Genomic DNA, 26,118 nt, shown 5'->3' with positions numbered 1-26,118 from the left:
CTGGGTTGGAGAAATGAATTTGGGAGTTGTTAACACAGATACTTCATACTGCAGGAATGGATGTAACCATCCAGGGAGAGAGTATAAAACAATTATTATCTGCATTTTACAAAAGAAGAAAATTGAAGCTGGGGGAGATTAAATAAGTTGTCATATATACCCATTCTGCCCTGGTGAGTGGTGGAGCCAAAATCCGAACCAAGGCCCATAATGGGTATAAAAATAGTTATTGTTTTGTTGTTGTTGTAGCTATTGTATCTTGCTGACGTTAAGGGCTTGGCCCCATTATATTTATGTAAAACCAGCTTAACACCCTAAATGGCCCCATAAAAATCCTCTGAGATGATATTCCACTGCCCTGGGAAACCCCCAGGCTCTGCCTCCCACCTGTTGTTCAAAACTGCTTGCCTCATCCTCGGAGCTCAATTCCTGTGCTTTTGCCCAGCACCTGGTTATTTCTGCCTGTTTGCCCAGATCCTTTGGCCTCACACTTCAGAGGGACTCTCTGTTTGGCATCCCAGCTTTGCCCAGGGATGCTATCTTTCCCTTGGCTCCATTAGTTACAGTCTGTGGGCCAGTCTTGCCTCATCTCTGAGCCTAGTCCTGGATCCCAGTTCCCTAAAGCAGTATGGTTCCCTGGGTACTTGTTTTTGCAGGAACAGAGCTCAAACAATATCATGTCTTTATCCTTTAATACATATTCTTTCCATGAAAAGCACCCTAGGTTTATTCTCCTTACTTTTTCTTATTCTATCTTATTTTTCTAGCCTTGAGCTAATGGAGTAAGATTTGTTTATTCCATCATCTTCCATCTTCCGAGCCTATCTTCCTGCTTTTCATTCGTCCCTTATAGAGTTTTGTAATTTTTTTTAAACCCTAGTTTTACCTCCTTCTTCCAAAATGTCCTGGTTTTCTTGAAGGCCTTTTATCATTTCACTCCTATATATTGCTCTCTCCCGCATTATTCCTAGCTTTGAATTTAAAAAAAAGTTTAAACCTCATTGTTATTTTTTGACACTGGCCAATTCTAGCTCTTTCTCAGAGGTGTGTTCTCACAATTCACAAATACTGTTTGGGTGAGGACCAGGTATTTAATTATACTTTCCCTTCATTGCTAAATGCTGGGTGACCTACAGGTGGAAAACATGTAATGGCTGTTTATGTTCCATATTCATTCAAGTTGTCCAGTAGCCCCCCTGACCAGCTGTTTAATACTTTAAAGATTATCCTGGCTAAAATACTACCACTTCTAGAACAGAGGCATCCTGAGAATGACATCTGTTAACTTTAATCAGTCTGAGAACTCATTGATCCTAAATGTCAGTCTGTTAGGCTCTTGGAAGTCCACCAACCTCTATATTCTTTCTGGAAATGGTGTAATGAAACAAACTCAGCAAACATTCTAAACAGAAAGTTTATAGGTCTTCCTTGCCAGGGATTAATGCTACTACAATTACTTGAGTCCAGATTTCCCTAGGGCAACCTTGTGATTCTCAACAAGGGCAACCTTGACCATTCGGGAAACATAGAATCTCCAGGTATAGAGAAGGGGATTGTTTGAAATAATAAATTCAATACTAGAATATACTTTTATATTTGAAACTAATTAAGAGAATTTTGCTTTCATTATGCAAACTAAAGAAAGTAAATATGGACAAATGCAGGAAATAAAATAATCTCTTCAGAACAACCAGGGAGAAGACAATGTTTTTCTAATTTTTTTTGTTGCTGTCATGAACCACAACAAAATAAAAAATGCATTTTTGTCTTAATTCAGTACACATTTGTGTGTGTGTACTTGTGTTTGTGTGTAATTAAAACAAACAAAAACGTTTTAAACAGTGCTTACTCTTTTTTTCCAACTGCTAGTCATGAACAACTAAATTGATTTTATGGTTCATAGTTTGAAAGACTTTTCTTTCAGGTGACAATATCAGAATTTTGGGAGAAAAGATTTTAAAGTTTATTTTAAAAACTTATTTTTTAAGAAGTGTCTATGTCCTTGAGATTGCAGACTTCTTCTTTCTTCTCTCCAGGGCCCCTGTTACTTTACTTTCTTTTGCTTCAATTTGCATAAACAATGAATGAGAATGTGAAATCAGTTTACTGCAGTGTTAAGCTCCTAGATTTTGTACTATGTGAGGTGACATATTGCAGGTACCTGGTTTCATTCTTTAAACTTAAACTTATCTAACAACCTATCAAAATCTTAACTAATATCTTGATTATTAATAAACACTTAATTTATCTTGTGATTTTGAGTTCTATTGGGTAACTTCTACCCTCATTCTAAATGAAGGTCCAGTTCTTACCTCACGTGGCTGATAGGGGAGCAAAGTCCCATTTTTCCTACACAGTTGAGGCCTCACCCTCCCACACAGGATGGGCCGCATTCCATTCTGCCTCTTGAAATCCAACAGTGATACTCTTTTGACCACCGTACCCCCTTCCCCCATCATCATCTCCTGCAGCTGGTCTCTCTTGCTGGCTTTCCTCTTAGTCTACTTTTTAAGTTAGCCCTTTTGTAAGAGTGACAGAATGACTTTCTCTAATCTTTTCTCCTATTTCCTGACTCTACAGATCCTATATTTCTTCCACCCTTCCCTTCCCCAGAAGGCCAGAGTCCAGAGCAGGTATGTTACCTACCTTGTTCATCAAATAATTGTATCTATTTTCTTGAATCCAATCTGATATTGTGATTTTTCCTGGTGTAAACCAGTGTATTTTCTTGAAGTCACCACCAAGCCTGGTATTTTATCTGATTTATCTCATTGAATACCAACACCAACCCTGCAAAACAGGTAAAAAGAGAAGGTGGGAAGGGCTGTGGAAGAAGTTCTGGCTTAGCTGCCTAACCTGGACTCGGAATTCTGACAGGTCTAGGAAGGTCCAAATGCTGTTGGGAAGGGACATACTTGCTTGAGGAATCAAGGAGATCCTGAGAAATAACCCATTCTAAGGAGAGTGGGGCAAGTTTGGATGAAAGCGGGGAGGGTATTGTCAGTAGTATAAACTGCTGGTCACTAACATCACCTGCTGACTCTGCTCCGGGGATTCCTGCCTTCGTCCCAGTGAGACTGAACAAAAAGCAGGAACAAATAAAGCTGTTTCTTTGAAAGATGTTAGGGCAAGATGCTGTGACCCGAGATACCCTTGCTGGACAGCGCACATGGCGTCCTACAGCCCATAGGGATCTGCAGGAAATGGGAGCAGAAAGCACACAGTGGCCTGGGAGCGTGAAGGCGCTGGGCACCTGCAGTCTTGGTCCAGGCCTCGAAAACTGGGCAACAGACTTCAGCCCAGGTGCCAGAGCAGAGACCAGGGAAATGGTAGACTTCACGGGCTGCTGGGATGACTATAGTTGTTTTAAAAAAATACAAGATAACTACTTTCTCCCCTTCCCCACTGTCAGAGCTATTTGAGAGAAAATCAAGGAAGCCTATTTCTCAAATACTATTTTTCTTGGCATATTGTTAATCACTGTCTATTTCCACATCTGACCTGAGAAGCAGATCACAAATGTATTTTCATCTCCATTATATGGATGAGAAACTGAGGCTCAAAGAGGCTAAGCAAATTAAGACAATTAGAAAGTGGCAGAAGAACTTGAGTCTTCTATATTTCAAAGCCCATGCTCTTTTCACTTTATTATTTATTCAACAAACATCTATGGAGTGCCCATCATGTGTCAGACACAAGAGGCAATGTGAAACATTCTGCCCAAATGTGCCTCATGGCCAGTGGGAAAGTTCGAGAAGTGTTCACCCAAACTTCTGGTCTCTCCTTTTTCCTGGACTCATAGCTAGACACATTTCCCAGCTTCTGTCGCATTAGGTCTCCAGCCTGCTGAATGTGAGTGGAAATGCTAAGTGTCACTTCCAAGCCTTGCACATAAAAACCTCCCCTCATATGTTTCTCTGTGCTGAGTTGACTAGTGCAACCTTGGAAGCCACGTGTGGAAAATGGCCGAGCTGCCTCCGCTGATGAGGAACATATGATCTGGTCTGTTACATGAACAAGACATCAATTTATACTGTGTTTGAGACATTATACATTTAGGAGTTTATTTTTTTTATAGCACTCTTTAGATCTTAATTAAAACATACTTCTACATGAATACTATCTACCATAGTTTTCTTTTTACCAAAAGAATGAGGATAAACACTCCTTCTTTCAAACTATACTTTCTAAAGACTACTTTGAAAAGTCTCTCAGTGTTGGAATAAGAACAGTCATCTTTTGAGTGGAAGGGGCTCCTGGTGGCTAAAGGGCAACACCAGGGACTCAACTTGGGAAAACCTGCATGAGTCCAGCATTGCCCACTACTTGAGGGGGCCATTCTCCCTAAGTCTGATTCTTTCTATCCACCCTGCTTTGCAAAAAAAACCTTGATGCTACCCTCTCCAACCTGGCCTCTCTCAGTTGTAATAATGGCAATATCTTAACTTCCCTCTGCCACTCTTCTGGTTAACTTCTTAATTTGCTCAGAACTCAGATTGGGAAGAGGTTTGCTACTTATGGGGCCCCATCAGAGATTTCTGGAGAAATCAGTAGTCAGTGATTATATTATAATGATTGTATAAATAAATCTTCACAGTTGAACCCAATGGAATACTATGATTATGTTTTGTTTCTAGTACAATTTTTGCCCTGGAGTTAATAAAAACCATGTTTTCTGTTTAATTTTTTTTTTCTATGAACTTATCACTATTTTTTCCAACTACTACAATCTCTCTGTCAAAGATTTTTCAGATAGTATGCTAAAAGTGCTAACCATAAGAGTCAATACATTTGGAAAGCATTAAAATGAAGAACTTAGGTTTATCAAATGATGTGATTATGAGAGTAAAAAAAAAAGCACAAAATGGAACATACTTCAGTCTGTATATTCAAAAGAGGATTTGTGTACAGAATATAAAAAGAGCCCCAATGGATCAAGAAGAGAAAGACAACAGGACTTTTTAAAATGAACAAAAGATTTCAACAGACACCTCCCTAAAGAGGATTTCCAATGGCCTATAAACACATGAAAAGATCTGCTTCATTAGTCATCAGGGATGTATAAAATAACACCACAATGAGGTCCTGCACATCTCCTATCACAGTTAAAATTAAGAAGGCAGACAATCCGTACAGCACAGGATGGGCTGAAGCTTGAATCTTTATACACGGCTGCTGTTGGGAATGTAAAACTGTACAACCACTATGGATAATTTTTTGTTTGTTTTTGTTCTTGAAATTTTGTTTATTTGTTTATTTTTGGCTGCACTGGACCTTCATTACTGCGTGCGGGCTTTCTCCAGTTGTGGCGAGTGGGAGCTTCTCACTGTAGTGGCTTCCCTTGTTGTGGAGCATAGGGTGCTCTAAGGCTTGTGGACTTAGCTGTCCCGTGGCCTCGGGGATTTTCCCAGACAGGGACTGAACCTGTGTTTCTTGCATTGGCAGGCAGATTCCCAACCACTGGACCACCAGGGAAGTCTGTGCATAATTGTTTGAATTATTTCTTAAAGCCAAACTTAAACATACTCCGTGAACTAGCGGTTCCACTTCTTGATACATACCCAATAAAAATGAGTATAATATTCACAAAAGACATGCACAAAAATGTTCATAGCAGTAGTATTTGTAACAGTGAAAAACTGAAAACAAAAGTCCAACAACAGTAAAGTAGATAAAACAGTGATGTAATCATAAAATGCTATACAGCAATGAGAATGAAGAAACCATTGGTACTTGTAAAATGATGGATAAATCTTATAAAATGCAACAAATGCATGAACAAAAATCATACAAAAGAACACATAATATATGATTCAATTTATATAAAGCTCAAAACCAGGCAAAACTCACCAATGGAGATAGAAACTGGTGGTTTCTTTCGTTGGGTAGAAGGCTTGAGTGAGACCTCCTGGGGTGCTGGTTATATTCTATTTCACAATCTGGGTTCTGATTGTTAGATCTGTGAAAATTCTTTGAGCTGAGCAATTATGATTTGTGTACTTTCCTATTTGTTACACTATACTGAAAAACTTTAAATCTGCCATAACATGTAGACATAATAAAAAATATTGAAAATTCTAAGAAACGAGAACCTCCTAAGTAGATAAGCTTCGCAGTACACAAACTCATCATCATCAGTAGGATTTGGTCTCTGGAGTGACAAATATTAATTCCAATTAATTCTCAGGGATGAAAAGGCCAATTAAGTAGCATCTTCTTTAATCAGCTGTCCACACTATTTTGAGGGTGAATTTTGAAGTATAAGTACACAGAGTAGACACTGGTTATTTTTTCTGTCTAGAATTACTTCCTTGGGGGCTGCTAGTGTCCAATATGTTCAATATGTGGTTTTGATATGTTGTTAAGTACAACACTCTACCCTCAACAGAGAGGTTGATATTTGATCTTTGCTTGGCGAATCACACTTTTTATCCGAATAAGTTGAACTTTGAGCTGAGAAATGCAGGCACAGAAGGTGGTGAAGCTATGATCCTTTGCTGCCACGAGACAGTTCACAGTTCATGATTCCCAGATCCTTGAAACTGCTTTCGTTATGGCCTTCTGAGAAAAAATGATCCAACCGATCTTTGTATTCCCTCATCTGCCCTATATCCTTCCAATCAATTTTTGCGTCAGTTCAGTTCAGTTCAGTCGCTCAGTCATGTCCGACTCTTTGCGACCCCATGAATCGCAGCACGCCAGGCCTCCCTGTCCATCACCAACTCCTGGAGTTCACTCAGACTCATGTCCATCGAGTCGGCGATGCCATCCAGCCATCTCATCCTCTGTCGTCCCCTTCTCCTCCTGCCCCCAATCCCTCCCAGCATCAGGGTCTTTTCCAATGAGTCAACTCGTTGCATGAGGTGGCCAAACTACTGGAGTTTCAGCTTTAGCATCATTCCTTCCAAAGAAATCCCAGGGCTGATCTTCAGAATGGACTGGTTGGATCTCCTTGCAGTCCAAGGGACTCTCAAGAGTCTTCTCCAACACCACAGTTCAAAAGCATCAATTCTTTGGCACTCAGCCTTCTTCACAGTCCAACTCTCACATCCATACATGACCACAGTGAAAACCATAGCTTTGACTAGACGGACCTTAGTTGGCAAAGTAATGTCTCTGCTTTTGAATATGCTATCTAGGTTGGTCATAACTTTTCTTCCAAGGAGTAAGCGTCTTTTAATTTCATGGCTGCGATCACCATCTGCAGTGATTTTGGAACCCCCCAAAATAAAGTCTGACACTGTTTCCCCGTCTATTTGCCGTGAAGTGATGGGACCAGATGCCATGATCTTCGTTTTCTGAACGTTGAGCTTTAAGCTAACTTTTTCACTCTCCCCTTTCACTTTCATCAAGAGGCTTTTTAGTTCCTCTTCACTTTCTGCCATAAGGGTGGTGTCATCTGCATATCTGAGGTTATTGATATTTCTCCCGGCAATCTTGGTTCCAGCTTGTGTTTCTTCCAGCCCAACATTTCTCATGATGTACTCTGCATAGAAGTTAAATAAGCAGGGTGACAATATAGCAAGGATTTATTCTCATAATTTTCAACCAAAGAACCAATAAGGCATCAGAACCTGCAAGGTTTATAAATTGAGTTCTGTCAGTTTATTCAGGAATTATTATGCTGCATAAAAGTGATACACATTGACCAAACTCATAGAAATTTGACATATATAAGCGATCATATTAATTTATTTCTTTATTCTAGGAGATTTTCTTGGTCTAAAAACAAAAGCAATCATTTTGCAGAGGGTATACATTGCATATTTAGCATTTATTTACTAAGGACTGACTTTTAGGTACTAGGTGAGCAAAGAAATATGAAACTGGGTGCTTTCAAAATAATTTTTATAGCCTTCAACTCATGTCTTGATGTGCTATGGTTTCTAACTCTAGTTCTAGTGTTCCTCAATATATTTTTCTAAAATACCATTTTGTTGTACTATGGTCAAAAATCTTCAGTGAAAGTGCTAGTCACTCAGTCATGTCTGTCTCTTGGTGACCCTGTGGGCTGTAGCCTGCCAGGCTCCTCTGTCCATGGGATTTCCCAGGCAAGAATACTGGAATGTGTTGCCATTCCTTTCTCCAGGGGATCTTCCTGACCCAGGGATCAAACCCAGATCTCCTGAATTGCAGGCAAATTCTTTACCATCTGAGCCATCATCCAGAATGCTTCCATCCTTTTAATGTCACACTCCCTATTCCTAGATGAAGTTTCCAAAAAGCTCTTTTGCTACATTCTTGGGCCTTGGAGAGCTGCTCCAGGCACTGCTTCCCATGTCCCTTTCAGAGGCTGCTCTTCCACAGCACCTCTAGTTCACTCTGCTTACCTCATAACTAGTCCTGCCTCTCTGGTATGTTTATCTCGATCCTGGCCATGCCCCAATTCACTAGCTTGATCTTGGTCCTTGGTACATTTTGCAATTCCATGTGCCAGTCTTGCCTTCCCTTCTACCCTGCCTCAACCGCCATAGCCAGGAGGGATTAGTATCTGATGTCTCCTAATTTCTGATGTTCCAGATGTTCAAGCTGGTTTTAGAAAAGGCAGAGGAACCAGAGATCAAATTGCCAACATCCGCTGGATCATTGAAAAAGCAAGAGAGTTCCAGGAAAACATCTAGTTCTGCTTTATTGACTCTGCCAAAGCCTTTGACTGTGTGGATCACAATAAACTGTGGAAAATTCTGAAAGAGAAGGGAATACCAGACCACCTGACATGCCTCTTGAGAAACCTGTATGCAGGTCAGGAACAACAGTTAGAACTGGACATGGAACAACAGACTGGTTCCAAATAGGAAAAGGAGTACATCAAGGCTGTATATTGTCACCCTGCTTATTGAACTTCTATGCAGAGTACATCATGAGAAACGCTGGGCTGGAAGAAGCACAGGCTGGAATCAAGATTGCCAGGAGAAATACCAATAACCTCAGATATGCAGATGACACCACCCTTATGGCAGAAAGTGAAGAGGAACTAAAAAGCCTCTTGATGAAAGTGAAAGTGGAGAGTGAAAAAGTTAGCTTAAAGCTCAACGTTCAGAAAACGAAGATCATGGCATCTGGTCCCATGACTTCATGGCAAATAGAAGGGGAAACAGTGGAAACAGTGTCAGACTTTATTTTTTGAGGCTCCAAAATCACTGCAGATGGTGATTGCAGCCATGAAATTAAAAGACGCTTACTCCTTAGAAGGAAAGTTATGACCAACCTAGATAGCATATTCAAAAGCAGAGATATTACTTTGCCAACTAAGGTCCGTCTAGCCAAGGCTATGGTTTTTCCAGTGGTCGTGTATGGATGTGAGAGTTGGACTGTGAAGAAAGCTGAGTGCCAAAGAATTGATGCTTTTGGACTGTGGTGTTGGAGAAGACTCTTGAGAGTCCCTTGGACTGCAAGGAGATCCAACCAGTCCATTCTGAAGGAGATCAACCCTGGGATTTCGAAACTCCAGTAGTTTGGCCACCTCATGTGAAGAGTTGACTCATTGGAAAAGACTTTGATGCAGGGAGGGATTGGGGGCAGGAAGAGAAGGGGACGACAGAGGATGAGATGGCTGGATGGCATCGCCGACTGGATGGACGTGAGTCTGAGTGAACTCCGGGAGTTGGTGATGGACAGGGAGGCCTGGCGTGCTGCAATTCATGGGGTCGCAAAGAGTCGGACATGACTGAGTGACTGAACTGAACTGAACAGAATTTCTGAGGGAGTGAGGATAAGGATCAATTCTGGAGGCCTAAGATTAGCATTCAAACTTCTCCCAAGTGCCATGTATTTTCTTAACATGAGCATGCCACTCTAGCTGGAGTAATTATTTACTCTTTTGCAAATAGAAAATAAATCATTTTGGACTCTCTGCTTTTGCTTACTTTGTTCTCTCTCCCAGGAATGCCCTTACTTCTTCTTTCCCTGTCTGAATCCAAGCACTCCACAGATTCTCCTATGGATTCCTCAGAGCTTCCCAACCCCTCCATCCATGAATCTCCTCCTGATTTTCGTTTCTTTAAAAAAACTATTTTGGACAGGACTGCACAGCATGTTGGATCTTAGTTCCCTGACTAGGGATCAAACCTATGCCCTCAGCATTGGCAGCAACAGTCTTAGCCACTGGACTGTCAGGTAAGTCCTTCTTTCTCTTTTTCTGCTGGCTCTGCCATGCTCATCTTTCTTCTACTACCACTTTTCAGGTGGTCTTGAAGGTAGTGATTTATCTTAGAATTTTCCCCATACTATCAATTAAAATCTTGGTGCTGAAGTCCTACTCTTTGAAGGGGACTTCAATGGACTCTTGGGGACACAGAGAAATAGAAGACTTAGGTCCTGGCTGCAAATAGTTACAGCTTAGTTGAGGAAAATTTGTCCCTGTAGCCTGTGTGCATTAGGCCCACAATAAGTGCCTGTTTATCTTAGACTTCAAGGTCTGCCATAACAAAATACCACAGACTAGGTGCCTCAAACAGCACAAATTTATTTTCTCACAGTTCTGGAGGCTAGAAGTCCAAAATCAAAGTGTTGGCTGGTTTGATTTCTTCTGAGGCCTCTTTCCTTGGTGTGTAGATGGCCATCTTCTCATTGTGTCCTCAGATGGTCTTTCCTCTGTGTGCACAGCCCTGGTATCTCTTTGGGTATCCACATTTCCTCTGCTTATAAGAAAGTCAATCAGATAAGAATAGGGCACCTTGACAGCCTCATTTTAACTTAATCATCTGTTTGAAGGCTCTTTCTCCAAGTACAGTTACATTCTCATATACTGGGGTTAGAATTTCAACATACGAGTTGGAGGCAGCCACAGTCCTGTTGAACAGACCATAACCTTTTGGACGACTGCCTAATTATAATCCTGTGGTGTAAGCTTCACTTTCCATAGGAGGCTAAAAAGTTGTGGCATTTGCCTGTGAGTTACTGATTATCACAATCTTGGATTTTCAAAGGCAGTCCACCAGCTATGCTTCCTGGGGGTTTACAGCACAAAATACAATGTAAGACACAAAGAAGACCTTATTTCCTTAAGCAGTGACTAGAAGTGTAGCATTTCTATATTTGGTTTTCCATCTTTTAAAGTTAGAGGTGGAGTCTCTATGTGATCTATAGGAAGCTCAGGAGATTATAATCTTTTCTCTTGTATGATCATCCACGTGAAACTTCTTGAAATTATCTTCAAGCATTGGTCCTCTATGTTGTAAAATTTTCTTTGAATCTTTTCTGTGGTTGAGTCCTGTTAAGAACTTGGTCTATTCGGGCATGACCAGGGTAGGGTGGTAGATATTAGGGATAACCACAGGCTGGTGAAGGTGATCAGCATATGGATTAGTTAAGGGCAAACCTTGTACATGTGTGGCTAGCTCAGATGTTAGATGAGTCAATAAAGCAGAGATTAAAGCAAGTGACCAGGATCAGGATTTGCTGAAAGTCTGGAGGACAAAATTGAAGAAACAATGAGTACAGGTCTTTGTTCCTGGATAGAGAACCTTCAGGCTAAGAATTTGAGGGGAAAATGTTGCTCTGAGAGCATGCAAGACTCTCCTTTCTATCCAGTTGAATGGCTTTTTAAAAACAGCACTATTGTTCTCTGAGCATCATCAATATAAGCAATAGCCACACGCAGTCCTGATTGCCAGTGTGCACTAATGCAGCCTCATGCGTTGCCACAGGCTGGTCTGTTAGCTTCTGTCTCATATCAATTGTTAAATATTTTCAATACCACCCTTGTGTAGATTTATAAGTTTTCTATCATTTTTGGTAAAATTTCTGTCAAGGGCACCAGCTAATCTGCTCTTCAGTGTCCTCATACAAAGATTTACATGATAGATCTCACTTGGCATTCCAAATTCAGGATGATAAATAACATTGTGCTTTAGTGTACAGTTTCAATTAACATCAGCACTGAAGTCACCAGAACTGTCAGTTTCTCTATATGGCAGTGACTACTGACAATTTGTCTTGGTTTCCTGGATGTCATCCAGTACATTGGCCAAAGAGGCCAAAGTAGGCATCTGTGTTATATTTCAACCTCCTTCTTGTCTCTCTCTCTTTTTTCCCTCTTCTTTTTTTATTTGTACCTAAACTTTTGCTCCTGAGTCTTTGACCACCTGATGAAAAGAGCTGACTCACTGGAAAAGACCCTGATGCTGGGAAAGATTGAGTGCAGGAGGAGAAGGGGGTGAAAGAGGATGAAATGGTTAGATAGCATCATTGACTCAATGGACATGAGTTTGAGCAAACTCCAGGAAATAGTGAAGGACAGGGAAGCCTGGCGTGCTGCAGTCTGTTGGGTTGCAAAGAGTTGGACACGACTGTGCGACTGAACAACACCACCACTGGTACTCATTGGGAGGTTCCTTTATTATTCATTTGTCTCTTCCTTCAACAAGACAGAGTTCCTACTCTGTATCAGGTACTAGACAGGGTAGTAGCGAACAAAACCTGATATGGTCCTTGCTCTCATGGAGTTTAGAGTCATATGGATAACTTAATGGCAGGATAAGCCAAAAAGTCAAGTACCCGCTTTGGCTTTAACCTCATCCTTATTTCACGTCCATTAAACCTTGCTTTGGAGAAGGCAATGGCAACCCACTCCAGTACTCTTGCCTGGAAAATCCCATGGATGGAGGAGCCTGGTAGGCTGCAGTCCATGGGGTCGCTAAGAGTCGACACGACTGAACGACTTCACCTTGACTTTTCACTTTCATGCATTGGAGAAGGAACTGGCAATCCACTCCACTATTCTTGCCTGGAGAATCCCAGAGACGGTGGGCTGCCGTCTATGGGGTTGCACAGAGTCGGATACGACTGAAGCGACTTAGCGGCAGCAGCAGCAAACCTTGCTTGGTCAATTATTTTTATTTTTTTGCCACTTCAATCTTTTCTAATCAGTGATCTTCCCCTTTGAGCAGAAGCATGTCTTATCTCCCTTCTATTGCAATGATAATCCTCTTGTGTTCACTTAAGTTCTTATTTTTATTTTTTAGTCTATTTGTCTGCTGTGAGTCTTAGATGAAGCACACTGGATCTTTGTTGCAGCATGTGGAATCTAGTTCTCTGACCAGGGACTGAACCTGGGTCCCTGCATTGGGAGTGTGGAGTCTCGACCACTGGACCACCAAGGAAGTCCTTCATTTAAGTTCTTGATTGCCATCTTCTCTCTCCATTAATGGACTTCACAAGTGAGTTAATCTTGACCTCCCAGGGCCCACTCCTTTACCACTTGTAATCCTGCATCCATCGCTACCTCCCTGGGTGGCTGGTGATTTTCCTGCTATCTGAGTAGCCTCTTTTTGGTCATTTGAGTGTTCTCCTTCCTTTCCATGCTAACGGGAAGCAGCAGGCAAGCAAGATCCTTCAAATCTGGAAAATTTTGTCCCAGAAAGCCTCTCCTAAATCTCATCTCAGCAAAATTGCCTCCTGTAGGAAGCAGCTAACTAGCTGTCTCCGTTGCCTTATTTGTCATATGAGTAAGTTGTACCAAGATCTCTTCCTGTCTTAGGAGTTTGTGGGTGTAGGAAATCAGATGAGGGAAGAGTTAAGGGACCCTAGTGTCTCCTGACGTTAGGGACAACAGCAAAGTGGGGAGACAGCAAACTCTGATAGCTCATGCAGCAAGAGTAGCTCATGGGGAGGAGGAGGCAAGGAGAGGCTGGAGGGCAGCCTGGGCAATGGGGAGGAGCAGAGGGCAACATAAACTCTTTTCTGGAGTCATAGCTATAGACACATTTGGAACAAGAAGCTATGTGCAGGCTCTGGGCTTACGGACCCAGGAGTGCTGAGTTTGAAGTATATCCCTGACACATGCTGGCTCTGAGAATGGAAATATGCATACTTTCCTTCCCCAAACTGTATAAGCATCAACTGTCAAGTTTAGTTGAATATGTGAAACTTCGTTTTTAGAAGGTGAGTGCCTTGGGACTTCCCTGGTGGTCCAGTGGTTAAGAATCCACCTGTTAATGCAGGGAAAAGGGGTTCCATCTCTAGTCAGGGAATTAAGATCCCACATGTTGCGGGGCGGCCACAACTACCGAAGCCCGAGCACTGCAACTAGAGAAAGCCCTCCCACAGTAACAAACAGCCCGTGTGCTGCAATGGCATATATGATTTGCTCTTCCTTCTGTATTTGAATTCTAAAAGAAGATTGCTCAAATAAGTAACAATTACGTCCTTTGATTTGATAACCTCTTTTGAGGATTTCCCTGGTGGCTCAGACGGTAAAGTGTCTGTCTACAATGCGGGAGACCAGGGTTCAATCCTTGGTTTGGGAAGATCCCCTGGAGAAGGAAATGGCAGTCCACTCCAGTACTATTGCCTGGAAAATCCCATGGACAGAGGAGCCTGGTAGGCTACAGTCCATGGGGTAGCAAAGAGTCGGACACGACTTCACTTTCACTTTGAGGATTTAGAGTCTTACCTGGTGGCTCAGACAGTAAAGAGTCGGCCTGCAATGAGGGAGACCAGGGTTCAATCCCTGGGTTGGGAAGATCCCCTGGAGAAGGAATGGCAACCCACTCCAGTATTCTTGCCTGGAGAATTCCATGGACAGAGGAGCATAAGCTACAGTCCATGGGGTCACACAGAGTTGGACACGACTGAGTGACTTAACACTTTCACTTCACTTTGAGGATTTGAGTTCAAGGAAAGACTCTGAAAATGAGAGAGAGGAGAAAACATCCCAAATTTGCAATGATAGAGAATGGTGAAATCAATACAATTGAATACTATACAACCCTTAAAACCAAATAAGCTTGAGATATCTATAAGAAATAATGAACCTAAAATAGTTTATTCACTGATTACATGTCTGACTACTGATTAAGAATATGTGAGTTTTTATACACTGATAGTATGCTCTGTATCATTAATCTATGTCTAGCTCAAAGCTTTGCTCATAGTAGATGATTAGTTAATATTTATTGAAAGAATGAAGGGACCAGAAGTAAATTTAGAGGAATGCTTAGAATTTATATTCATCGGATTTCTTTTACTGTAAAGCTACTTTGGGCTTCCCAGGTGGCTCAGTGGTAAAGAATCTGCCTGCCAATACAGGAGACACAGATAGGGGTGTCTTTATTCTTGCCCGAAAAATTCCAAGGACAGAGGAGCCTGGCTGGCTACAGTCCATGGGGTCGCAAAGAGTCAGACACAACTGAGCGACTAAGCGACTGAACAGGCACGCATGCATGCACACAAAGCTACTTGAATGCATAACAAAAGATTCTAAAGAGAAGATTATCTTTTCAGTTTTATGTATATGAAAGGAAAAGAGGGAAACAGCAAAATGTTAACAGTAGTGGAGTCTGAATTGTGAGCTGTTGGTAATTTCTATTTTCATTTATCAACTTCTCTGGAAGCTCTTGATTTTCTACAATAATCATAATCATGGAGAAACAATTTGTTGAAAGAATCATCTTGAAGTACCAAGTTACAAACCCAAAGGTATGAATCTCTGTTGTTGAAATTGTAGGCACTGGTAAGTTTGAGGGTGAGGGTTTGTCTGGCATCTCTTGAAACGCATAACACAGGCTATCACCAATCCAGTCCTTCTACATATGCAGCTGACATTAGTATTAAGACTTCAAAAGTAAACAGCAGGGGTTCCCTGGTGGTCTCGGGGTTAAGAATCCACCTGGCATTGCAGGGGACACTGGTTCCATCTCTGGTCTGGAAAGATTTCACACGCTCCGGGGCAACCAAGCCTGTGCGCCACAACACCTGAGATCACACTCTAAAGCCTGCAAGGTCTAGAGCGCATGCTCCACAAAACAAGAGAAGCCACTACAAAGAGAGTAGCCCGTGCACTGCGACTAGAGAGTAGGCCCTGCTCGCCGCAACTAGAGAAAGACCCTGCGCCACAACAAAGACGCAGTGCAGGCAAAAATAAGTAAATGAAAGCAAGAAGCAGCCACTACAGCAAGTCTGATTGAAGTCCACATATGTTATGCAGGTATGCCTGTGTTGTATATCATTAGCGCTTGTCTGAGATATTGTCATCCCAGAAGGGTACAAAGAAAGCATCAGTTGCAGTGTGCTTTTAATAGTGTAAAATGATAAATAACCAAAATGTTCATCATAGAGAATATAACCTTCCAAATTCTGACATGAAAACCAAAGATATTTTATGGTTCCTTCATCTTTTAGCTACAATGAATATACATAGATAATGTCCACCTTAAGAGAAATAGGACAGTTATTGAGACTAAAAGGTGTGAAGCGGTCATTCAGGAAAGGAAGATTGTTTTTTAAAAATGATCACATCTACATTGCCTTTGGGTCTGGACACGCAGGGATTGCTTATGTCACTGGAGAATTCACTACCAAGCATGAAGCATGTTGCTAAGTAGTTAGCTATGACAAGTGAATTAACTGAATTAACTGACATAGGACATAAAAATATTTTAGAAAATAACTGCTGTGTAATGTACAAGAATAGAGTTATAGTAACTAATCAACAAGACTTGGAAAAAAGATCAGAAATCCTGTTATTTGCTAATAGAACACTATGACATAGTAAGTTATTTATTTGACTTAAAAAATCAATTAGAAGAAGTAAAATTATTACTATTTGCAGATGACATGATTTTACACCTAGAAAACTCTAATGACTCCATCAAAAAGCTTTCAGAACTAATAAAAAAAAAATTCAGTAAAGTTGCAGGGTGCAAAATCAATATACAGAAACTGGTTGCATTTTAATGCACTAACAACAAACAATCAAAAAGGGAAATTAAGAAAAAAATCCCATTTATGATTACATCAAAAAGAATAAAATACCTCGGAATAGGGCTTCCCTGGTGACTCAGATGGTAAAGAATCCACCTACAATGCAGGAGACTTGGGTTTGGTCCCTGGGTTGGGAAGATCCCCTGGAGGAGGGGATGGCAACCTACTCCAGTATTCTTGCCTGGAAAATCCTCATGGACAGAGAAGCCTGGTGGGCTACAGTCCATGAGGTCACAAACAGATGGACACGACTGAGCAACTAAGCATAGAATTATAAATAAATACAATACAGAATTTTAAAAAATACCTAGGAATAAGTTAACTAAGGAGGAAAAAGACCTATACACTGAAAACTATTGATGAGAGAAATTGAAAAAGACACAAATGGAAAGCTATTCCATCCTCACAGATTAGAAGAATTAATATTGTTAAAATGTCCATTCTACTCAAAGCAATCTACAGATTTCATTCAATCTCTATCAAAATTATAATGACATTTTTCACAAAAGCAGAACAAACAATTCCAACATTTTTATGGAACCACAACAGACAGGGAATAGTCAAAGCAATCTAAAGAAAGAAGAACAAAGCTGGTGGCATCATACTTCCTGATTTCAAGCTATATTACAAGGCTACAGTAATCAAAATAATATGGTGTTGGCATAAAAACAGACACATAGATCAATGGATCATAATAAAGAGCCCAGAAATTACACCTATGCATGCTGCCGCTGCTGCTGCTAAGTTGCTTCAGTCATGTCCGACTCTGTGTGACCCCATAGATGGCAGCCCCAATTCATTTTTGATAAAGGAGGCAAAAATAGCCAATGGGGTAAGGATAGTCTTTTTAATAAATGGTACTGAAAAAACTGGACAGTAAATGTAAAAGAATGACACTGGATTACTATCTTATACCATATGTAAAAATTGACTCAGAAAGGATTAAAGGCTTGAATATAAGACTTGAAACCATAAAACTCCTAGGAGAAAACATAGCCAATAAACTCCTTGGCATTGGTACTGGTGATTATTTTTTGAATCTGACTCCAAAAGCAAATGCAACAAAAGCAAAAATAAGCAAATAGGATTATATCAAAAGAAAAAAGCTTCTGCCCAGCAAAAAGAAGATGAAGAAGTGAAGTGAAAGTCACTCAGTTGTGTCTGACTCTTTGCAATCCCATGGACTATACAGTTCATGGAATTCTCCAGGCAGAATACTGGAGTGGGTAGCTTTTCCCTTCTCCAGGGGATCTTCCCAACCCAGGGATCAGACCCAGGTCTCCTGCATTGAAGGTGGATTCTTTACCAGTTGAGCCACAAAGGAAGCCCAAGAACACTGGAGTGGGTAACCTATCCCTTCTCCAGAAGCTCTTCCTGACCCAGGGATCGAACCGGGGTTTCCTGCATTGCAGGAAGATTCTTTACCAACTGAGCTATCAGGGAAAAATATTTCCAAATCATATATCCAATAAGGAGTGAATATCCAAAATCTATAAAGAACTTGGACAACTCAGTAGCAAAAAAACACAAACAATCTGATTTAAAAATGGGCAGAGGATCGGAATAAATACTTTTTCGAAGAAGGCATGATGATGGTAACAGGCACATGAAAAGATGCTCAACATCACTAATCACCAAGGAAATGCAAATCAGAACTACAAGAAGATATCACCTCACACCTATCAGAATGTTTGTCATAAAATAGAAGTAACAAGTGTTGGAGAAGATGTTGAGAAAAGGGATCCCTTGTGTCCTACTGGCAGGAATGTGAATTGGTACAGCTACTGTGAAAATAATATAGACGGTCCTCAAAAAATTAAAACTAGAACTACCATATGATCTAGTAATTCCACTACTAGGCACTTATTTGAAGTTCAGTTCAGTCGCTCAATCGTGTCCAACTCTGCGATCCCATGAATCGCAGAATGCCAGGCCTCCCTGTTCATCACCATCTCCCGGAGTTCACTCAGACTCATGTCCATCGAGTCCGTGATGCCATCCAGCCATCTCATCCTCCGTCGTCCCCTTTTCCTCCTGCCCCCAATCCCTCCCAGCATCAGAGTTTTTTCCAATGAGTCAGCTCTTCTCATGAGGTGGCCAAAGTACTGGAGTTTCAGTTTTAGCATCATTCCTTCCGAAGAAATCCCAGGGCTGATCTCCTTCAGAATGGACTGGTTGGATCTCCTTGCAGTCCAAGGGACTCTCAAGAGTCTTCTCTTATTTGAAGAAGAAAACAAAAATACTAATTTGAAAAGATGTAAGCTCCTCCATGTTCTTTGAAGCATTATTTACAATAGCCGAGGTTTGGAAAGAGTCAGGGCTTCTGCGGTGGCTCAGTCAGTAAAGAATCCTCCCGCAATGCAGGAGACCGCATACAATGCCAGAGACCCAGGTTTGACCCTTGGGTCCGGAAGATCCTCTGGAGAAGGAAACGGCAACCCATTCCAGTGTTTTTGCCTGGGAAATCCCATGCACAGAGGAGCCTGGTGGGCTACAGCCCATGCGGTCACAAAAAGCAAACACAACTTAGTGACTAAACCACCACCACCACGGAAACAACCTAGAGAGGTCCCTGGTGATCCGGTGGTTAGGACGCAGTGCTTTCACAGCAGTAGCCCAGGTCCAATACCTTGTTGAAGAACTAAACTGCAAGTCGTGTGGCATGAGCATAAATAAATAAATAAACTCTAAGTGTCCTTTGATGGATACATGGATAAAGAAGTGGGATGGGCTGGAGGAAGCACAAGCTGGAATCAAGATTGCTGGGAGAAATATAAATAACCTCAGATATGCAGATGACACCACGCTTATGGCAGAAAGTAAAGAACTAAAGAGCCTCTTGATGAACATGAAAGAGGAGAGTGAAAAAGTTGGCTAAAGCTCAACATTTAGAAAACTAAGATCATGGCATCCAGTCCCATCACTCCATGGCAAATAGACGGGGAAACAGTGGAAACAGTGTCAGACTTTATTTTTGGGGGTTCCAAAATCACAGCAGATGGTGATTGCAGCTATGAAATTAAAAGACTCTTACTCCTTGGAAGGAAAATTATGACCAACCTAGACAGCATATTAAAAAGCAGAGACATTACTTTGCCAGCAAAGGTCCATCTAGTCAAAGCGATAGTGTTCCCAGTAGTCATGTATGGATATGAGAGTTGGACTATAAAGAAAGCTGAGCGCAGAAGAATTCATGCTTTTGAACTGTGATGTTGGAGAAGACTCTTGAGAGTCCCTTAGACTGCAAGGAGATCCAACCAGTCCATCCTAAAGGAGATCAGTCCTGGGTCTCCTTTGGAAGGACTGACGTTGAAGCTGAAACTCCAATACTTTGGCCACCCGATGCAAACAGCTGAGTCATTTGAAAAGACCATGATGCAGGGAAAGATTGAGGGCAGGAGGAGAAGGGGACGACAGAAGATGAGATGGTTGGATGGTGTTGCTGACTCAAAGGACATGGGTTTGGGTGGACTCCAGGAGTTGGTGATGGACAGGGAGGCCTGGCGTTCTGCGATTCATGGGGTCACAAAGAGTCGGACATGACTGAGTGACTGAGCTGAACTGAACTGATACATATATATATATCTCCACATATACACACACAATGGAATACTCAGCCATTAAAAAAATTATTGCCATTTGTGACTACACAGATGAACTTGAGGGTATCATACAAAGTGAAATAAGTCAGACATAAGAAAATAAAAATACAGTGTGATTTCACTTATATGTGGAATCTAAAAAACAGAGCAAACAAAAAACAAAACAAAATCAAACTCACAGATACAGTGACAAAATTGGTGGTTGCCGAGGGGATGGGGGTTAGAAGGTGGGCAAAATGGGTGAAGGGATTAAGAGGTACAAACTTTCAGGTGTAGAATATATAAATCATGGAGATGTAATGTATCATGTAGTTGAATATAGTCAATATTATTGTGTTGCATATCTGAAAGTTGCTAAGATAATAAATCTTAAAAGTTCTCATCAGAAGGAAAAAATATGTAACTTTACTTGGTGATGGATGGTACGTAGACTTACTATGGTGATCATTTTGTAATCTATACAAATATCAAATCATTACGTGGTATACCTGAAACAAATATAATGATATATGTCAACTATACTGCAGTTTAAAAAAATGAACTACCTGAGCAAAAAGTTTTGTCACCAAAATAACAACTTAGAGAGTATCAGAACTGAAAGAAACTCCAAGAAACAATTCAAAAATCAGTATTAGTTGGGCGTAAAATCATTCAATTTGTTTAACAACAGCTAATTTAACAAATAATATTTCAAAGTATTTTTTAAAACTTTATTTATTTGTTTATTTTTGACTGCACTGGGTCTTTATTGCTGTGTGCTGGCTTTCTCTAGTTGCCATGAGCAGAGGCTGCTCTTTGTTGCAGAGCGCAGGTTTCTCTTTGAGGTGGCTTTTCTTGTTGGAGAACACAGGCTCTAGGGTGCACGGGCTTCATTAGTTGCAGCACGAGGGCTCAGTAGTTGCAGCTCACGGGCTCTAGTGCACAGGATTCACAGTTGTGGTGAACAGGCTTTGTTGCCCAGCGGCATGCGGGATCTTCCCGGACCAGAGATCAAACCCACGTCCCCTGCACTGGCAGATTTTTAACCGCTATACCATCAGGAAAGTCCCTTTGCAAACTATTAAAAAGAAACTTTTAAGATACTCCAAATGAAACCCTATATTTATGTAATATCTACTTCTACTTAATACCACATAGTAGGATATGGTTGGATGGCATCACCGACTCAATGGACATGAGTCTGAGCAACCTTTTAGAGATGGTGAAGGACAGGGAGGTCTGGTGTGCTGCAGTCCATGGGGTCACACAGAGTAGGACACAACTGAGCGACTGAACAACAAGAGATGGTAACTCTTCTCAGAGTTTAGATGCAGTTTAAATAAGACAGTGTTTTTATAGGTTCAAAGTAAAGCATGGCTGTATATAAAGTGGTCAACATCCAGTCTGGACTGCAAGGTGGACCCAGGGTATACTATTGATTTGGAAACAATAAAGTTAAGATAGATGTAGAATTTTCATCCAGACACCTCTTTACTGAAAACTCTACTTCTGGGTTTTAAATCGAGGCCACATTTCTGTCAAAAAGGCCTTAGATTTTCCAGACAAAAGACAGATGCATCATTTTTATTGATATAATTATGAACACCAAAGTTTCTGATATTTATGATTGTGGAGAATAAGATTTCTCAGTGAGTCGGGGAGTAGTCACTCGAAGAAGGCAGCTATTATGGCACTTTACAGCTGCAGTGTGTCCTTAGGGGACACTGCATCCTGTCGACTGTGCAGCTGGCTTTATCTGGGCCTATTCTTCCAGCTTGATGGAAGAATCAGGCAGATTTTTACCTTCTTAGTTTGAGCCTAATTTTTACTTTTTCATGGGCAATCCTAAGTGCTGAACACTAAACTAAGTGCTTTGCATATATTATTTCGTTCAGTCTTTGCAATAATCCTTTTCTAGCATCCTATTTTACAGATGAGGACACTGAGGCTTGGAGATGTTAAAGGAATTTGTTCAGGGTCACACTACTAGTCAGTGACATGGCCATTTCAAAACTGAGTCTGCCTAATTCTAAACCTAGCTTTCTTAATATCCATAAATCAAGCAAACGTAGAAGTAAAAGACTATTCAGAAGAAAACTGACAAAATCCTTATGTGGAGAATTCTTTTGTGGCAGGCTCATGCAAGGTAGACAAGTTTGGAACAGTTTTCCTGGAGGTCAGTTTATCAAATATATAATTAAAAAAATAAAAAGATTAAACATGTACATTTAGAGATAGCAATAAGTCTTCTAGGAATTTAACCTAAGAAAATGATCTTCAAGCCCTGGATCAGAGCATGTATTAGAATTTTAGCATTATTTATGAAAACAACACATAAACAAGAAAACAAATACAATGTAATCACTTCCCACCAAAGGATTGGTTAATTAAATTGCTAAAGAGACACACAAGGCAAGAGTATTCAGCCTCTTTCATGATTAAAATGTATTATATAATAAAAGACAGCAGAAGGACTTCCCTGGTTGTCTAGTGGTTAAGACTCTGCCTTCTAATGCAGGGGGCACAGTTTTGATTCCTGGTGGGGGAGTGAAGATCCCACATGCTGTGTGGTGCAGCCAATAAATAAATGAATTTATTTTAAAAAATACAGCAGATTATCTATGAGGATGTATAGTGTGTTATGTAAAATCAAATACCATACTGTATTTATATGTGCAAATACACTTAGTCCATATGTGAAAAGGTGTCCATTATGTTTTTTTTCTGGCAGAAAAGAGTTTGTTTTACCTCTTTATAGTTTTTTGTATTGTTTGGTTATTTTATGAATCAAAACAGAAAGAAAACTATTTGAAAAAAAGAGTGTTGATATTAAATCAGTTCTTGCCTCAGCAACTGGAGTGATTTCATGTACAGTAGCCAGATGTTTTATACAACTAGGAATCTATTGTGCCTTGGAGAAAATTCAACAGGTATATTATAGACCCTGGTCATGTAACTATCATGTTTCTGTTCCATCGAAGGATTAATATTAAAATATGAGGTCAGTCCAGGACCTGACTAAAACCAGACCTGCTGCTGTTGCTGCTGCTAAGTTGCTTCAGTCGTGTCTGACTCTTAGCGACCCCATGGACTGCAGCCTACCAGGCTCCTCCGTCCATGGGATTTTCCAGGCAAGAGTACTGGATTGGGGTGCCATTGCCTTCTCCAAAACCAGACCTACCTGGGCTATAAAAGTTAAAATGTTGTCTTATATTTTTATTAAAAAAAAAATCTCTTTAGGACTTCCCTGGTGGTCCAGTGGTTGAGAATCCATCTGCCAGTCTAGGGTACATGGGTTCAATCCCTGGTCCAGGAAAATTCCACATCCCAACTAAGCCCATGGGCCACAACTACTGAGCCTGCTTGCCTAGAACCTGTGCTCTGCAACAAGAAAGCTACTGTATTAAGAAGCCTGTATACCACAACAAAGAGTAGCTCCCCACTTGTCACAACTACAGAAAGCCCGTTCAGCAGTGAAGACCCAGTGCAGTCAAAAATAAGTAAAAATTATAAAAAAGACATAAGAAAAAAAACCTCTTCAAAACACTTGAATTGCAGTCAGCCCTATTTGTTGATTGGCATTGTACTTTGGCAGTCAAACAACGTTTTCTTAAATAGCTAAAGTAAATGGATTTCAAAGAAGCTGTGTGGGGTTCAGGAAGTAAATCTGACAAATCTTTTGCCTCTGTATTAATGGTTCCTGGGGGTAGGGTGTTGGTTGGAATTAAAGAAATAGGCCTGTTTAGGAAATGTAGATGGAGCCAGAGAGGTGTTGAAAATAAGAAGAGACCAACTGGGAAACATAAAAGTGGCTTATGAGCACATGAAAAGATGCTCAACATCACTAGTCATTGTTGCTGCTGCTGCTAAGTTGCTTCAGTCGTGTCCGACTCTGTGCAACCCCATAGACGGCCTCCCACCAGGCTCCCCCGTCCCTGGGATTCTCCAGGCAAGAACATTGGAGTGGGTTGCCATTTCCTTCTCCAATGCATGAAAGTGAAAAGTGAAAGTGAAGTCGCTCAGTCATTTCCGACTCTTCGCAACCCCATAGACGGCCTCCCACCAGGCTCCTCCATCCACGGGATTCTCCAGGCAAGAATACTGGAGTGGGTTGCCATTGCCTTCTCCGTCACTAGTCATTAGGGAAATACAAATCAAAACTACAATGAGATACCACCTTATACTCATTAGGATGGCTACTATTAGAAAAATGGAAAACAATTAGTGTTGTCGAGGATGTGGAGAAATTGGAAAACTTGTGCATTGTTGTGGGACTGTCACATGGTATAGTTGCTGTGGAAAACAGTATGGAGGTTTCTCAAAGAGTTAAACATAGAATTACTGTATGACCCAGATAGTCCATGTCTGGGTATATACCCAAAAGAACCGAAAGCAGGATCTCAAAATATCTGTATATCTATGCTCAGAGCAGCATTATTTACACTAGTTAAAAAGTAGAAGCAACCCAAGTGTCCATTGACTGATGAATGGATAAGCAAAATGTGATACGTACATACAATAGAATATTATTTAGCCTTAAAAAAGGAGGAAATTCTGCAATATACTACATGGATGAATTTTGAGGAAGGCTTCCCAGGTGGCGCTAGCGGTAAAGAACCCACCTGCCAATTCGGGTTCAATCCCTGGGTCAGGAAGATACACTGGGGGCAGGAATGGCAACCCACTCCAGTATTCTTGCCTGGAGAATCCCATGGACAGAGGAGCCTGGAGGGCTACAGTCCATATGTAGAGTCGAACACGACTGAAGCAGCCTAGCGCATACTGAGTGAAATGAGCCAGTCCCCAAAGGAAAAATACTGCCTTATTCACTTATTTGAGGTACTTAGAGTAGTCAAAATCATAAAGACAAAATACTGACGTGGTCAAAAAGTTTCTTTAGGTTTTTCTGTAAGATGTTATGGAAAAACCGGAATGAACTTTTGGGCCAGCCCAATAGAATGGTGGTTGCTAGGGACAGGAGAAAGAGAGAATGAGGACTTAGTGTTTTATAAGTGAAGATACTCAGTTTTACAAGATCAAAAAAGTTATGGGGATGGTGCTGATAGCTGCCCAACAATGTGAATATATTTAACACACTGAACAACATATTTAATAATGGTTAAGGTAATAGATTTTATGTTATGTGATCTTCGACACAATAAAAAAGAAAAAGTGGGTTATAACTGTTTTGGCAAGTGATTAAGAATGTAGAGGAAAGAGAAGAAAGTCAAAGGATCTTACTTATGAAGGAATGTCACCCTAGAAAAGTCCTATCTTTAGTGTCCATGGACGGCAAGACAAATAACATGTTAAGTTTCATTCATCATCCAACAAAATCTCAGCACTGCCTTTCCTGAGGATGTTTAAAAGTTAAGATACTGCAGAGTGGGTGGGATGGGGGGCAGGGGCTGGGAAAAGGAGATGCAGGTGTTTTTAACAATTAAAGCAGTGGAAACAAAACCAAGTCAATCTAAGTGAGAGGAGAGGTGGGGGAAAAAATTCAAACCTTAAAGATATCAACATTATATGGGTCTGTGGAAAAGCAGCAGCAAAGAAGAGTGCTAGTGAAGGACTAGCACTGTTTCTGAACTGCCTGTTCAGAAAACAGGCAAAGAGAGAGGAGAATAGTGTAGAATATAGGGAGGGGAGGACAGAGTTCCCAAACGGAGGACTTTGCAGTATCAAGTAAGGCCCTATAATGGGGGGGGGGGGGGGGGGGAGGGGCATTGAATCTGGATCTGGCAATGTGCAGTAAGAATAGCCCCGCCAGGAGACAGGATTACCTACACAACCGGTGCCTTTGTAGACTTCACACAGTTTGGATTGGACCAGA

The sequence above is a fragment of the Budorcas taxicolor genome, chromosome 11 (genome assembly GCF_023091745.1).
Source record: "Budorcas taxicolor isolate Tak-1 chromosome 11, Takin1.1, whole genome shotgun sequence".
In the NCBI taxonomy this organism is placed as follows: Eukaryota; Metazoa; Chordata; class Mammalia; order Artiodactyla; family Bovidae; genus Budorcas; species Budorcas taxicolor.
The sequence above is the reverse complement of the archived record's forward strand: the minus strand, read 5'-3'. Positions refer to the sequence as shown.